The sequence below is a fragment of the Suncus etruscus genome, chromosome 8 (genome assembly GCF_024139225.1).
Source record: "Suncus etruscus isolate mSunEtr1 chromosome 8, mSunEtr1.pri.cur, whole genome shotgun sequence".
Lineage (NCBI taxonomy): Eukaryota > Metazoa > Chordata > Mammalia > Eulipotyphla > Soricidae > Suncus > Suncus etruscus.
In genome coordinates, this window is record NC_064855.1 from 45,638,883 (window position 1) to 45,649,643 (window position 10,761).

At 44.3% G+C, this 10,761-nt stretch overlaps 1 pseudogene; it reads left to right on the top strand.

The window, feature by feature from the left end:
- The first annotated feature begins 5,327 nt into the window (after nucleotides 1-5,327).
- LOC126016289 (NADH dehydrogenase [ubiquinone] 1 beta subcomplex subunit 8, mitochondrial-like) lies at nucleotides 5,328-5,801 on the top strand (annotated as a pseudogene).
- The last annotated feature ends 4,960 nt before the right edge of the window (nucleotides 5,802-10,761 follow it).

The following is a 10,761-nucleotide window of genomic DNA, read 5'->3' on the forward strand; positions in this document are numbered from 1 at the left end:
GCACAAGTAGTAGGGTGTCTGCCTTGCATGCACCAACCTAGAACAGACTGTGGTTCGATCTCCCAATGTTCCATATGGTCCCCCAAGCCAGTAGCGATTTCTGAGCACATAGCCAGGAGTAACCCCTGAGCATCACCAAGTGTGGCCCCCAAACAAAAACAAACAAACAAAAAGCTCCTGAATACAGCACTGAGCAACTCTGGAAATGGAGGCAAAAGAAGGGGGTAAGCAAAGACTATAAGAGCCCTTGAGATTCATATCTCCTAACCACCCCCTCTACTCTGGTCCCTAAAAGACACCCCTCATTCCCAACCACACACAAGAGTCTCAAGATTTCACTCTCAGGCCAGAGCAATAGTATAACAGGTAAGGTGCTTCCTGGCCTTTCACACAACCAACCTAGTTTTGACCCCTCGCACCACTTATGATCCCCTGAACCCCACCAGAATTATCCCTGAGTACAGAGTCAAAAGTAAGCCCTTAGTACCACTGGATGTTCCCCCCATTTAAATAAATAATAATAAATGAATAATAGAATATTTCACTCTCATTTAAGTGTCAAGTAGAAGTCAAATGTCCAATAGAACTCTGTAATTTGGAGTGCATATTTGCATGTAAGAGGACAAGGGTTCCATTCTTGGTGCCTCCTTGTCCCTAGAGCATTTGCCAGGACTGAGCATCAAACTCACAACCTGGAGTGACCCTTGAATTCAACTGGACAAGGCCCCCAAAAAACAGCAAAGTAGATGGCTCTGGACTAGGAAATTTATGGACTCAGCATGCTTATGTTATGCAACTCTGCTACCTTAAGCTAGATATTTAAAGTACAGTGTCAAATCAAAAATATTGTTTCCTCAGGATCTGAGAGATAGCATGGAGGAAAGGCATTTGCCTTGCATGCAGAAGGACGGTGGTTCGAGGTGGTTCGAATCCCAGCAACCCATATGGTCCCCTGAGCCTGCCAAGGGCAATTTCTGAGCATAGAACCAGGAGTTACTGGGTGTGACCCAAAAACCAAAAACGAATATATATATATATATATATATATATATATATATATATATATATATATATATATATATATATATATATATATATATATATATATATATATATAGTTGTTTTCTCAATGAATGATGAGCTCTGATCTCAGCCCACCCACCTTTATTACCACCCAATTTATCTCCAAGTTACTGGCAGCCTGATCGTAACTTCTAGGCTAGGAACTATAATTCTACCATTGAGAATCAGGTGTAGAGTGGAAAGGGGGAATATTAAAATGAAGAGTGCTTTATTGTTTTCTAGGGAGAAAGAAAGAACGAGGATAGAAAATACAGTATAGAAAGGGGAACAAACAGCCATATGTGGAACAAGGAAAAGTGCAATACAATCAGATGAGAATCCTAGGATAAAATTAATACTGGGCCCATACTGATCAAAACTAAAGGAGATGTGGCAGCACTTTCTTCAAAAGAACCCAATTAATAAATGGAGAAGTCACCATTAGAAATCACCATTAGGACACCACGAGGGGACCAGAGCAATAGTACAATGGATAGAAAGTTTACCTTGCATACTGCCAGCCTGGGTTCAATTTCCAGCACCCCAAATGGTCTTCCAAGTACTACTATGAGTAATTCATGAGAATAGTTCCAGTAGTATCCTTTAAGCATCTCTGGGAAAGCACCCCCCAAAAAATGCAGAAACAAGAGAAAGAAAGTAAAAGAACATCACAAGGCTGATCTTATCTTGGTAGGCAAGATTCACCCATCAGGTGTAACAATTTGCCTGTAACAGTTTAGAGAAATAGGATTTTTGCATCATCTAACAGTATTCTTACCTCCTCCTAATTTTTTTTTAAAGGAAAATCAGAGCTGGAGAGATAGCATGGAGGTAAGGTGTTTGCCTTTCATGCAGAAGGACGGTGGTTCGAATCCCGGCATCCTATATGATACCCCGAGCCTGCCAGGAGCGATTCCTGACTGTAGAGCCAGGAATAACCACTGAACACTACTGGGTGTGACCCCCCCAAAAAAAGGAAACTCAGTAATCTTACTAGTCTACAAGTGATGAAGCAAAGCATCACCAGTTCTCAGAATTGTTGCCATGGGACTAAAGCAAATACAGTTGGTCATGTGCACCCCAAATGCTTGTCTAAGTCTCTAGGTGTGAGTCTTGAGCATATGCAGAGACAGGAGAAAAAAAAAGAATTGTCACCATCTAAATCCCTAAGGTGGTCCATTTAAAACGGCACAAGAGGGGCTAAAGAATGCTCAGTGGGCTAAATTGATGAAGAATAAATAAAGGCACATGAGTTGTGCAGCATCCTAGCTAAAGAAATCCAACAGACAAAGCCAAATGGAAAGAGTTGACAAAATAATTGTATTTTTCAACAGTGACAAAATTAATGAGGTTTGAAAAGAAAATATAAGTGTTAAGGTAGTTTGCCTTGTATGTGACTAACTCCAGTTCAGTCCAGTACTATAAAAAGTCCCCAGGAGTGATACTTGAGAATAGCTGAATATGGCTCAGACCCCACTAACACACCCCCACCCCCAAATCATGGACAGAATGACGAGGGAATATTGAGGAACTGGAGAAAATTGGAGAAAAGACTAAGTAGACATGACAGCTAAATGTGATATGAGATCCCAAGTGGATCCCAGACAGAAAAAGAACATTAGTGAAGAAAACAGACAACCCCAGTTTAGTTCGCAGTAGCTTATTTAGTAGGATTGCACCAAAGTTACATTCTTGGCTTTGCTCATAAATTTCAATACCCCTTCATTTTCCTGTCAATCAGTGATACTATAGTGGAGGGGAAAAAAAAAAAAAAAACCTCACCTTTAGTCTGGGTAGAGTTTGCACTTTCTGCCCAAAGCTGTGAAGGTTTTTCACTCCCCTTGCTCTGCTTCAAGCTGCAATGCTAAGAAGGTAGGTCTGAGGCTGGTTAATGATTTTCTGTCCTGTGGTCCTTTCAGGTGTAATTAGTAGAAGCTAGGTGAGGGAGTGAACAATCTCTATATTATTGTTATTTCTCCACAAATCTAATATTGTTTTCAAAATAATAGAATTTAAAAAGAACGTCCTCTGTATGCTGGAGAGAGTACACGGGTTACAGTGTTTGCTTTGCTGGTGGCTGGTCCCAGGTTCAAAGACTGCCACCACAGGATAGGCCCCAAACATTGCCAGGTAATTTCACAAAATGAAAAAAAATATATTTTATTAAAATTCCTTGGAGCCAGTGAGGTGGCGCTAGAGGTAAGGTGTCTGCCTTGCAAGCGCTAGCCAAGGAAGGACCGCGGTTCGATACCCAGGCGTCCCATATGGTCCCCCCAAGCCAGGGGCAATTTCTGAGCGCTTAGCCAGGAGTAACCTCTGAGCATCAAACGGGTGTGGCCCAAAAACAAAAATAAATAAATAAATAAAAATTCCATCTTATATCCTCCACAGGCCCACCACAGCTAGTCTCCATATAGTTTTTCCAGTAACCTTGTGAATTTACAAACAGTTACGTCTATCCGCGCACCATTGTGATAAACAAATTTGAGTTGATGTAGAGCCAGCAGCCCCCCTGATTGTCCGGGCTCCTTTGTTGCATCAACCAATAGATTTGACTCAAATACCAAAGTCTTGGACTTTGCTAGATTAGAAAAAAAGGAAACGGAAAGGGAAGCAAATAGCCACAGGGATGGGACCTGCTTTCCTGTGTGCTTCTAAGCAACTTTTGGCTCAGTCCCTGCACAGCTCAGGACTCAAAAGGAAGCCACTCTTTTACTGTGCCCAAAAGATTACAGAGTGATAAAGTCTTGGTTGGAATCATACCATCTGTTTATGCCCAGAGAATTAAAAAAAAAAAAATCCCTATGTTTACAGAGCTGAGCTTGCATGTCACATTTGTGGGGAAATAACTAAGTAGCTGCCAGGTGGCAGCAAGACGATTCATGTTCCGAGGCTTTTCGGCACTGAAACAGGTTCTGTCCTGAAAGGCTGTTCTGAAGCGGCTGTTTGTCATCTTTGTTGCCTAGGAGGAGTTTACACTGGCAGTCCACACACGATTTCCACCAAATAGGAGGCTTTTAAAATGAAACATATGCTCCTGCTCTTCATTGGTGTGTGTTCTTTCAGGCATATCTCCCACCCCTCACCCCCCAAATCAGTTTGTTCTTGCAGAAATGCATTGAGATAGATAATATCCACAAAAATGTGTGGGGAACTCCTTAGCAGTTTCATATCTACCACCCCATTGCCCTTTGAAGTCAGAGAGATTCAAAGGGGTCCTTGTAAGGAGAAAGGATCCATGGCTTGAGGCAAGCGTTTCATCACCCCAGTCTCTCAGTCTTCAAACAAACTCCTGGCCCACTCCTGAGGGAGGCTAGCAAGACTGAATGAGGAGTTTTCAAGCTGTGGCACTTACATTCCTTTGGGTTTTTTTTTTTTTCCTCTTGTCCAAGTTCTGCTGATTAATGGTGCCTGGAAAGGCAGGGCAGTTCTTCTCCTTTTACAATCACCCTTTGTCTTGGAATTTTCCCAACATGGAAGGACTTGGTCCACACAACATTCATGCTTAACTTTTTTGAAATTGTTTTTTTTTTTTTCTTTCTGAATTTCTTATCACTAACTTAATTTATTAGTAAACCCTTTCAGACACATGATAGTGTTCAAAATGTTCATAAAACATGTCAGGATATAAGATAGCATTTTACAAACATGTTTGTAAAACATATAAAACCTGACATGTGGGAGAGATGGTTCAGAGGTGAAAGCACTTGTCTTGTGCATGGCTGACCTAGTTCCATCTGCAGTATCTTAATCTGTCCAAAGAACACTACAGGAGTGATCCCCAATGCAGAGCCAGGAGTAGTCCCCGAGCTCCTCTGGGACTCATTCCCCCAAAAGAAAAATACTCAAGGCTCAGAATAAGCAGTGCACGTGTTGGGACCATAGTCTGTGGCAAGAACCTTGATAGGTGACTGAGAGCAGTAAGGAGAATTTTCTCAAGAGAGACTACAGCTTGTTTTATAACAATGAACCCTCTCAAGGAGAGACCAGCTGAACTTCCCATAAAAAAAAAAGGCAAGAAGAGGGGCCGAAGAGATGTACAGTGGGTAACCCACTTTTTTTTTAGCTTATACCTAATCTAGTTTTTATTCCCAGCCCCCATATGGTCCCCTGGACTGATCCCTGAGAAGAGAACCAGGAGTAAGCCCTGAATACCACTGGGCATATACCCCTAACCCTTCCTGGTCCCATTTCAGAAAAAACAAACAGCCCTGGGAGTCCGATGGCTGCAGAGGGCAATCCGGAGCACGGTGCCATTGAGTTCATGGATAGCCTTCCATATGACTAAGGACATATTCCCCGGGCCCTACCCCAAGACTCCCAAAGAACGGGCCTCTGCTGTCAAGAAGTATAATATGCAGCCCTACCTGAATGATGGCATGGGGTATGGCAACTACCTGAAGCTTCCTGACCGTTCACAGCAAGAGAGGGTATGAATGGGACCACACAGACCTGAGGCTGAACTGGGGTGAACCAATGCACTGGGACCTAGACATGTATATCAGGAACTGTGTGGACACCACCCCCACGAAAGTTTTCTTTGATGTCATGTGTAAGCATCTGTTCGGCTTTGTGGCCTTCATGTTGTTCATGTTCTGGTTGGGTGAGACCTATCCCACCTACCAGCCAGTGGATCCAAAGCAGTATCCTTATAATAACTTGTACCTGGAATGAGGCGGTGATCCCACCAAAATGCCAGAGCCGATGGTTCACTATGAGATCTGAGGAGGCTTCCTGGGTTCTCTGCCTCCTCCTTTCCTTCTCACTCTTCGAGGTTCCATCTCAGTGGAATCCCTAATAAAACCTAGTGCTACAGTCAAAAAAACAAAAAACAAACAAACAAACAAAAAAAGCAGGAGCTAAGGGTGATGCTTGGAATACTGTTTCAGAATTAACCAAACAGGCAACCTATTTGAACATTTGGACTGAAGTACATTTACCTACATAATAATAACGACTACTACCCACCAAAAAAATGGTCCAGAAATTTTAAAATCTGGTTCATTCTTGAAGCACCTACATATAATGTGTCAAAGATATGCACCATTTTTACACTTGGAAAACAACTCTATGACACAGGTGTTACCATTTCCTTATTCCAGAGACATTGAGGCCTAGGGAGACCAAGTGACTCATTGAAAGTCACAAAGTAAATTTGGCCCAGAGTTGTGATTCAATCCTATATCCCTGACTACAGAACTAATCCATGACTTGGCCTCTCCCAAAACGCCCAATCTTTGGTTCTCTGTCTTCAAAGCTCTTTCTTTTCTTTTTCATGTTTTTCTTAGCTACACACCTCTAAGACCTCAGGACATTCCCACTGTGGGCCACCATCCCAGTACCCCAAAGCCACTGAATTGTTGTACCCTCACATCTGAAGAAGCAACACAGCTGAAAACTGGAGTTAGCCATCTGCCAGCCAAGCCTCATAGAACCCCACCCTGGGGGGGTCAACATGATTCTTTCTTTCTTTTTCTTTTTTTTTTGGTTTTTGGGCCACACCTGGCGGTACTCAGGGGTTACTCCTGGCTGTCTGCTCAGAAATAGCTCCTGGCAGGCACGGGGGACCATATGGGACACCGGGATTTGAACCAACCACCTTTGATCCTGGATCAGCTGCTTGCAAGGCAAACACCGCTGTGCTATCTCTCCGGGCCCAACATGGTTCTTTCTTAAGAGATGTAACAATTGGCAGTGTCTGTAGATATTTTAGAGTATCAAGATGGTGAGTGGGGGGGGGGGGGGTAATATCTGTGATCACCGGAAAGAGATCAAACCTCCTTCAACACACAGAGCAGCTCCAAAAGTCAATAATGCTGCATTTAAGACCTTGAGTTTGAGACACTCAGCTTCTTTGGGGTTCAGACTAGGGGCAGTTAGGGAACTATCAGCTGGCTTAGCTCATCTGGGAGGGAGAATCTGGGCTTTTTCCATCCAGCTAATTAGCGCATTTACAGATCATCTGAACTGACAGTCTCCTTTCCCAGTAAACAGTACATTGGCAAGGCTTTCTTGATTTCTTAGCTGTCCTGACAAGCTAAGCGAGTTATTTAACAAGGTGATTCTGCTGGGTGGGAGGTAGCAAGGCAGGTGGCACCATTGACAGGGGATTCAAGAGAGAAATATGGCATTGGCAAGGTAGGGAAGGGGTGTTGGTGATAAAACAAGCAAAAGCATTACTACCCATGGGAGAAGAGGAGGCTGCTAAAGCTGATCAAGGAATTGGTTTGCTTCCCTCCCTAATAAATTCAGCAGGTAATATGTTAGTGCTCTGCAGAGATGCACTTAAAGAGAAGCACTAAGCAGTGGGGCTACTTCACTTCAAAGCCCCATGGAGACAAGAACTGGGGGGTTCAGGACACAAAACATTTCAGATTAGAGTTCTGTGGCTTGTCTTGGGTGTTCATGCTGGGGAAGTGCTTTCCCAGTGATACTATAGGCAGCATTTGTTTTTGTAAATGTAGCCAGAGTAGGATAGCACGGTTTTTTTGTTTTGTTTTGTTTTGTTTTGGGGCCATACCAGGCGGAGCTCAGGGGTTACTCCTGGCTACATTTACTAAAACAAATGCAAACAAATGTGTTTTGGGGATTGGAGAGTGGAAGCCTGGAGTTTCATTTTCATTAGCTTCACTGCAAATCTTCTTTGAAAGAACTTGAGGCATAATCAATATATCTCCAAGAGTCATGTTCCGTGTCCCTAGGTTTCCAGAAACCTGTTGGAAACAAGCTTACTTCGTGTAGACATCTTGGATTCAAAAAAATTGTCACAGTAACCTACCTGTGAGCAGAGTCTGATGTACATGGACTGACCAGAGAAGGGGCAGAGGCAACCCTATTAGGCTTGAGGGACCATATAGGATGCCAGGGATTGAACAAGGGTTGCCCTATGCAAGGCAAATGCCCTACCCTCTTTGTTACTGCTCCAGCTCCTTTTTCTTTTTTCTTTCTTTTTAATTTGGGACCACAGCAGGCAGTGATTAATGCTTACTTCTGACTTTGCTCTCAGAGATCATTCCTGGCTGGGCCCTGGGAACCCTGTGGTTCTGGAAAGCATACCCAGGTTGACCCTTTGCAAGGTAATACCCTACTGATTATATACTGTCTCACACCCAAGACTGGATCAAGCCCTTGGACCCATCCATCAAAGACTTTACCTTTGTGAAGAAGAAAAGACAGGGTAAGTTAAGCAGGAAAATAACTAAGCTCCCTAACTTAGATATTGAAAATCATTCTCAGTATTTCAGTGAGCCTAGTTAAGTAGATGTCTTCATATTTTCTCCAAAAAGAATGAACGGAATTTGGCAAGAGAGATAGTAAAGTGGGTAGTGCCCTTGACTTGTATCAGCTGACCCAGGTTCGTTCCCCAACATCCTACTTAGTTCCCAAAACACTGCCAGCAGTGATTCCTGAGCATAGAGCCAGTAGTATGCCCTGAGTAACCACCCCCGCCCGCAGTGTGGCTCTAAAAGAATGACCACAGTAAGAATGAAAGGAACTAGAAGTATAAGCCTTTAGATTAGGCCAGGGTTTTTCTCATGAGGCCCAGTTCATAGCAAGTAGGGTTTGAGACAAGTATATTTTGTATAAATGGAATAAAACATATCTAGGGCTTTTGTTTGATCAAAGAAGAAAGTTGTCTGTTTTTGTTAAGGCCTCTTATCTGTGTTTTTATCTCTCTCTTCCCTGAAATATTATAAACTTTCTTTGACATCCCTCCTGCCAATTCTGCCTGCAAACACATTCAGGTGGACCAAGGCCGTGTTTGAAAGTGCCCAAGTCTCATTTTCTGAGCTTGGAAAAGTGAAAGAACTTCTTTCTAAATTCAGAGGCCTGGACAAGGAAACATTCAGGTAGGCAGAGGCCTGGCAATTTCTTTGGCCACAGAACAGACTTTAAGGAGCCATGCATTCTAGCTCTTCTAGGCCAGGAAAACTCCATGCTAGGGGGGCCCACCCCCTATAGGCTCCACAAGCACGGATTTCACCATAAGAGAAGCGATCTGTGCTGCCTACTGGGCTTAGAAGTCTCCCTGTCACTCTGACGCAGTCCCTCTCCATTCAGACTGCACCCCAGGGCGTCTCCAGGGATGTGTGTGTATGTGGGGGAGGGAGGGTCTCCAGGTTTGTGGAAGCAAAGGCAAACCAAGCAGGATAAGTAGGTTCCATTCCTGTCCTTAGAAAGCATTAAACCAGGTTTAGATGCACCACAGACCCACCCACCCCGCAGACCTTACAGAGCTATCCTGGCGTTTGTGCAAACAGCGACGGCGGCTTTAAACCTGCGTTTCCCCTCGGGAGGGCGCGGTATTAGTTAATGATCGCCAGCGGGCGGCTGTGTCTCAGCACCATGTGACCAGGACACGTGACATGGAGCGGGCTGTGGTTGTTCTCGGTGGCTGCGAATGGGAAAGATCAAGCCTATTATTGCTCCCAGAGCCTGTGCGACTCGTCCGAGCTACGTGCTGCAGGGGCGGATTACACAACCCGCCGCGGCGGCACGGAGCCCTGTGCCCCTCTGGGCTCTGCTTGCAGTTGTTTTCCAACGAACATTAAACAAACATCCTTCAGTGCTTTGGCAAGTGAATCCATTTTCCCTTTGGAAGAATGCACCATGATCCTGGGCAGAGGGTGGGGGCGGTGCAATTTCTCCACACGTGTTAAGTCCTCTTGGGCATCGCACACCACTAAATCCAGCTGGAAAGCACATCCGAAAATTCCAGATTGATTTCTAACTTTCCACCCATCCCCTCCCTCGCTCCCTGGAAAACCTTCACAATATGCTTTTTTCTACGTATATTTTTAAGAGGAAGAATACACTTAAAAAGGATCCTTGGAATTTAAATTTTAAATGACAAATTCCTCTTGTGTTTCCACACTCCCCCACTTCACCCCTTGTCTAGAACGGTGTCAGTTTAATTTTGATTCCATGTGGCTTGCAGAAGAGAGAGCAGCAGGGCAACTAGGCTTATCTCATAAGTGGGGGGCTAGAGCCCTTCTGCGGGCAAAGTCCTCAGAGTTCCTTGGAAACAAACATCTGTAGATCTAACTGCAAGGGCATAGGATGCATATTTTCTTCCAGTCCCTAGCCACCCATCCCACCCCCGACCCCTGGTAGGGGAACTCTGCCGTGTTTTGGTCTGTCTCTAATCCCCACCCCCACCCCATGGGATTAGGAGGGATGTTCCTTCTCTCTAGGTTATGGGCTTCTTTGCAGTCACTCGCCCCCCCAGAGGAGACTATTCTCTAGCTCAGGCCTGCCTGCCTATTACGAATTCATTCCATCCATGAACTAAGAAACTGATGGCCTCTGCCTCTAGGCAGGATTTCAGGGGCTGCTGAGGAAGTAGGAATGTCAGATCCCTGGTGACCTTGAACCTGCCTCCAGTGAGAGACAGTCCTGTTTCAGAGGGCCAGCCCAAGAGGCCTGACTTGACTGAGAGGCAGGAGGGAGACAGCATCTTGTATTAAAACCAAAGGCTATCTACATTGAGTTGAGTTCCATCTACATTTCTTATCAAATGATAAGAAAAAAAATTTGAGTTCCATCTACATTGGTATGACTCAAGTTTCCCATGGGGAGCCCCTGGAACACTTCGTGATAACTGTGTGTCCTTTCAGTGTAGTAGTGGCATTTTCAAGTCTCTTGACAGTCTGCTGAAAGTGGTCTTCATTCTCAACACAAATGGAGAGAAAGGAGATT